At 44.7% G+C, this 5,888-nt stretch overlaps 1 non-coding gene across 1 annotated transcript; it reads right to left on the bottom strand.

The window, feature by feature from the left end:
- Positions 1–3,876: 3,876 nt before the first annotated feature.
- TRNAG-GCC (transfer RNA glycine (anticodon GCC)) lies at positions 3,877–3,948 on the bottom strand. The gene has a single exon. It is a non-coding gene; the product is annotated as a tRNA-Gly (tRNA).
- Positions 3,949–5,888: the final 1,940 nt, after the last annotated feature.

Raw genomic sequence — 5,888 nt, 5'->3', positions numbered from 1 at the left:
AGAACGTGTCCGTCACTTCCGGGTTTACCTCTGAAAGGACTTTATTGTGCCACCCTTTAGCTGGCCTGTTTCCCCCGCTGGCCAGCTGAGAGGTGGAAGGCAGGAATGTTAATTGGCGGGCGATTGCCCGCCATTAACAGGCATCTGGCAAGCCTACTTGCCCAACTCCCATCCCATCAAATAGTCTATCTGTTCTCATCATTAGATAGGACCTCAAAATCTTGCTCTTGTAAAAGTTCCATTGGTAATAGAAAGAATTCTGAAATCCCTGTAGCTCCTGATGGGTGACTAGTGTCATATTATATGGGGTTTGAGAAGAGACCCTGGCAAGGGACAATGAAAGAATGGACAAGAGAGAGATGTTTCGGGATAACCGTGTGTTAATGGCTAGCAGTATCAATGCCAGGAGAATATATCATAATGGCAACTCGCGGGGATGGTCTATGGGAGGGTGAAGGAGCCATAATCTTGGGGTAGGCGGGCACAGTCTGTAGCGTTGAAAAAGAAAGGAAAAGAAAGAGACAAGTGGGCCTATTCAGCTCTTCTTTAGACACTGATCTGAAAGATGGGAACCTCATTGCTGCTTGCAATGAGGTTGCAAAATCTCTAGAGAGACAGCATGTTTCTCACAGGGAATGACACACACCCCTTCCAGGCACTGCTACGGTACAGGCAGGAGTAGATCAGCAGACCACTCCCCAATTCCAAGCAATCTATATAGGGTTGCCAGGTCCTTCTTCACCACCGGTGGGAGGTTTTTGGGGCAGAGCCTGAGGAGGGTGGGGTTTGGGGAGTAAAGGGACTTCAATGCCATATATTCCAATGGCCAAAGCGGCCATTCTCTCCAGGTGAACTGATCTCTGTCGGCTGGAGGTCAGTTGTAATAGCAGGAGGTCTCCAGCTAGTACCTGGAGGTTAGTAAACCTAAACCCTAACTCTATCCCTAAAGTGGTAAGCATTATACTCTCTCATTACTGATTTGACAGGCAGTGTGAACACCCTCTTTCCCCACTCTGTGGGTCACTGTGGAATATTTTGTAATGTGTATTGTTCAAAATGAGTATAGTCGTCAACAATTACATGAAAGGAGAAAGGGAGCATTAGCCCAATCCTACACATGTGGATTTGGAAGTAAGCCTCATTGTGTTCAATGAGATTTACTCCCAAATAAGCGTGCACAGGTTTGCAGCCCTAGTCTTGGGATTTAGAATCCTTCATTCAGCACAAACCAAAAAGTCCTCAGAACTTTAATTCATAGTAGTTTGGCGTCCAAACCTAAAAGGATTTTAGGACCAAAGTCTCAGTGTCGTAACTATTCTTGCTTTGTCAACAAATCCTGCAAATGGGTTTTGGGGGTTGTTGTAGTTTTAATCCAGTATTGTATTGACCAGTTTCTGTCAGCACTGTGTTGTTGCTTAGCAACCACCATTTTCTCTTTCGATTTCTCCCCCTGCTCATATATTTGTATAAGAATGAAGAACAAACAGGCAAAGAAGACTGAGATCCTATTATACCATTCAATGCAGGGCCTCTAATATATATGCCAACTCTTGCTTTGATTTGTGGCAGGACTTATTCGGATAGACCAGCATCTTGCTGAATTCGACATAAAGCCCTGATGGATCAGTGGACTGTTGAGGGGTTTGGACAATAAAGACCAGGGTTCAAATTCGTGGATTGGGCCCGATTGCTCTCTCTCAACCTAGCTGCCTACTCTTAGGGTCCTTGAGAGCAAAAATGAGGTGGCTTCATGTAAACCAGGGTTGAGGAACCTTTTTTCCGCCAAGGGCCATTTGGATATTTATAACATCATTCGTGGGCCATAAAAAATTATCAACTTAAAAATTAGCCGACCAAGCCCCAAGCAGGCAGCTGCCCCAGATGACCCCCACACACATGTGGGCAGGCAGGCATCCAACCGGTGGTGCATTCACCCACCTGGTGGCACAGGGTGGTCTGTTGCACCATTCGGGAGTAGCCGTCCAGCCGTACGCCGGAGATGCTCCTGCTCCGCATGGTTGGGGCTGGATTATACAGCCGGCTCCTGCTACCTCCACCTGCAGGGATGAAATGAGGACACACTGGCTAAGAACTCACACACACACCCCGTGCATTCTAGCCCTGCCCCCTTTAACCCCTCCATTGTCGCCACTTCTGCCCCCAGCCCTCTTGTAGTACAGAGAGAATCCGTTTCTCCATGGCCCGGATGGGATAGGGTCAACACAGTTTCTTGGGCGGTCCTAGCAGCTCCATAGCTAATGACTCTTCTGCAAGGGGGGGAAAAGGTTCCTTTTCTTGGCAAAAAAAAACTCACATCGGCCTTGAATAGAGGCTATTCCTGTCCGTGGGAGGGGGCGGATTGCCAGATCCTTCTGTGCTAGAGATCTGCCAGGACCCATGAAGGCCCAGACCAAATGATTTCGCGGGCCTTAATAGCCCCCGGGCCTGACATTCCCCACCCCTGATGTAAACCTTCTTGTTTCTTCCCCTGCCCGCCCCCGTTGAAATGTAACAAATTCAAATACATTCAAAATAACTGTTCCATCTGGTTTACAATTCTCTTCCAGATTGTATCTATCCAAAGCATCTCTATTTTTTGTAATGCTTACAACATGAAAATAAAAGGGTTTGGTTTTATCAACAAACTCTCTTCCTGCTGGAGTCTTCTTTTTCTTCCAAAACTTAGCTAACTGTTCTTGCAGCCATTATAATGTGTAGTATAGGAGTTCAAAATGTCTTAGGTATAATTTAACAAAAATAGTTCTGGGAAAGGCTCAATTGTATACTCAATGCCCCTCAATAAAATCATTTTAGCCACATGCCGATAACTTTGTGCCCTTGAACAAGTCTACCACATATGGATATAGTCTGCATTTGATTCACTGCAATACCAACAGCTGCTAGGCACCATCTTATAAATTTTTGCAAGTCTGCCAGAAGAGACATGCCACTGATGCAACATCTTAATTGCATTTTCTTATACACACATGTGATATATAAATATTACATTGGAATCTATGTCATATCAATCTGAATCCTAGATATGAACCAATTCACCCAAACAATTCTGAAACGGAAGTCTCCATAAGTTAACTTTTCCTTTCAGTATAGTAATATCATTGATGTAGTTGTTGGTGGAAAGTGCCGTCAAGTCGCAGCTGACTTATGGCAACACCATAGGGTTTTCAAAGCAAGAAATGAACAGAGGTGGTTTGCCATTGCCTGTCTTTGTGTAGCAACCCTGGACTTCCTTGGTGGTCTCCCATTGAAGTACTAACCAGAATTGACCCTGCTTAGCTTCTGAGATCTGACACGATCAGTCTAGCCTGGGCCATCCAGGTCAGGGCAATATAGTAGTTAAAACTGCCTAAAAGAACTCCAGTTTGTTCATACTACTAATTTTTCAGATATTCTGAATATCCCCCACCCCAAAACTTCTCTGACGAAGGAGGTTCCTCAGTACCCAGTGTGGGTGTCTATTTTTTTCTCTTTGGGACAAATGACATATTGCAATCACGTCACACTATCTCCATTGTAAAACGTCCATGTTCTAGTCCCCCAAATCTGGGTAACTTATTATGCCAATGGTTAATTATACAAATCAAGCATATTAATTGCCTGCCAATTGCTCTGCATCTTTTCCCTGTAACTGCAACAAAAAGCTGATCTGAAGAACCATCTTTGAACCTGACCATTTCCCACTGCCAGAATTTCAGTCATGCTGTCTTCTTGGACAACAACAAGCGAACACATGAACACATACTGAATCCGACCCTTGGTGCATCAAAGTCAGTATTGTCTACTCAGACTGGCAGCAGCTCTCCAGGGTCTCAGGTAGGGGTCTTTCTCATCACCTATTTTCCTAGTCCCTTTAACTGGAGATGCCAGGTATTGAACCTGGGACCTTCTGCATGGCAAGCAGATGTTCTACCACTGAGCCACAGCCCCTCCCTGTGTCTGGGAGAGATGCAGAAGCATGTCACTCATTGCTGGGACTTCCTCTTATCGACTAGATAAAATGGAAGGTGGGAGTAGGTTTGTCTCACAAAATTGTTGGACATTTTGCCTTGTACCTCTGTGTCGACAAGGGTTAGAGACTAACTAGTTCTAAAGAATGAAAGCTGCAAAATGCTTCCTTTGTCTGGGCATGCCACCCTATGCTTTGGTATTAGGGCTTTTTAAGGGCCCTAATATTGGGGCATAGGGTGGCATGCCCAGACAAAAAGAGGCATTCTGCAGCAGAAAAGAAGCAGGGCGGGAGAGGTGCTAAATCCTTCCATCGCCATCTGTTTTCTCCTTGGAACTCCCCTCTCCTCCAAGGCTTTAACACTTGATAGTGTTCCAAATCAACGTTTACCTCATAAACCAGGATCCAACCCAAAGGACAGAGAGAACAGCTGGGGGAGAGTTTCTGGGGGGAAACATCTAGTGGGAGAGGAGTCAAGCATCTCTTTCTGCCACTTCACTATAAAGTACCCCTACTGCATATATCGATGCCTGATCGATGCATCTCTTTCTGCCACTTCACTATAAAGTACCCCTACTGCATATATCGATGCCTGATATTGTTTCTCTCTTGTTACTGGAGAGGAGCTTGATGACAGGCTTTGGAGAAGGTTCCTCTTCTTGATCATGAGGTCCTTCCTCTCCCCTCCACAAGCTTTCCTTCATACTAAGAGCTGACTTCCATCTCATCTACTCTCCTTAACAGATTTAAAGTCTAAATGTGATGAAAGTGATGGAACACACACACACGCCCTCTACTCAGAACATCCAGTGCCTTGGGGTGTAGCCTGTGTTCAGAACACTGCACCACTTCAGAGTGTATGTTTCTTTTCACTCCTATACCATTCTACCCTTCATATCTCCCTCACATTGGAACCTGGCAAGTTTTATCTCACACACACATGCTCATTAGAGTAAATCCAAGTCAGAGCTAAGTTGATGTTGATTATGTGTGTGGTAAATGCCATAAAGTCACTTCCGACTAATGGCGACCCTATGAGTCAATGTCCTCCATGCTCAGGTCCCGCAAACTGAGGGCCGTGGCTTCCATACTGGCTTTAATATGAACCCTGCAAGAATTCTGTAGAATCCAGGGGGGGTGTTACTCCAGCTATAATTTCTTTTAAGCCCTGAACCGAACCTCTGCAAGTACCTTAATGCTGCACTCACATGGAACTTGGCATCTCCTCATTAGGATATGGATTTTGCAGAATGCAGGCTTGAATCAAACATGAGTTCTTTTATTATTCATCCGGACTAGTCACCTGAATGAGATTACTTGCAGACGCAAACCCAATGAAAATACCCACTTAATTTTCCCATCATGCCGAAAGGGAAGACAAGTTGTAATGTGAATCATTTATTTGCCCAAGTCATACCATGCAAATATAGATCACTGTATTTATAGGCATGATTCTATGGTGGAAAGAAGCAACCCGCAACCATCACTAACAATGAAAATGCAGCAGTCAAGAACACTACGAGCAAAGCAAATTGGAAGAGCGTGCTGCTGACCTGTCTCCTGTCTGCGCAGATTCTCGTTTACTTAGTGCAAAACAGGGAAGCAGGGCTGGTAACAGGCTCTGTAAAAGACTAATGGAACAGAGGAGTTGAACAAATAACAACACAAATCTTGCCTCCAGAGTTAATGGTATGAAAGACTGATCTATCTTCACTCTAGACATGTGACTCTTGCATATACACATATAGCCAACACATACACAGAGAACATGGTAGAATATAATTCACAGTGGGTCGCTGTATTAGTCTGTCTGCAGTAGTAGAAAAGAGCAAGAGTCCAGTAGCACCTTAAAGACTAACAAAAATATTTTCTGGCAGGGTATGAGCTTTCGTGAGCCACAGCTCAGAAACTGCTGAATTAC

The sequence above is a fragment of the Euleptes europaea genome, chromosome 11, assembly GCF_029931775.1.
Source record: "Euleptes europaea isolate rEulEur1 chromosome 11, rEulEur1.hap1, whole genome shotgun sequence".
In the NCBI taxonomy this organism is placed as follows: Eukaryota; Metazoa; Chordata; class Lepidosauria; order Squamata; family Sphaerodactylidae; genus Euleptes; species Euleptes europaea.
The sequence above is the reverse complement of the archived record's forward strand: the minus strand, read 5'-3'. Positions and strand labels throughout refer to the sequence as shown.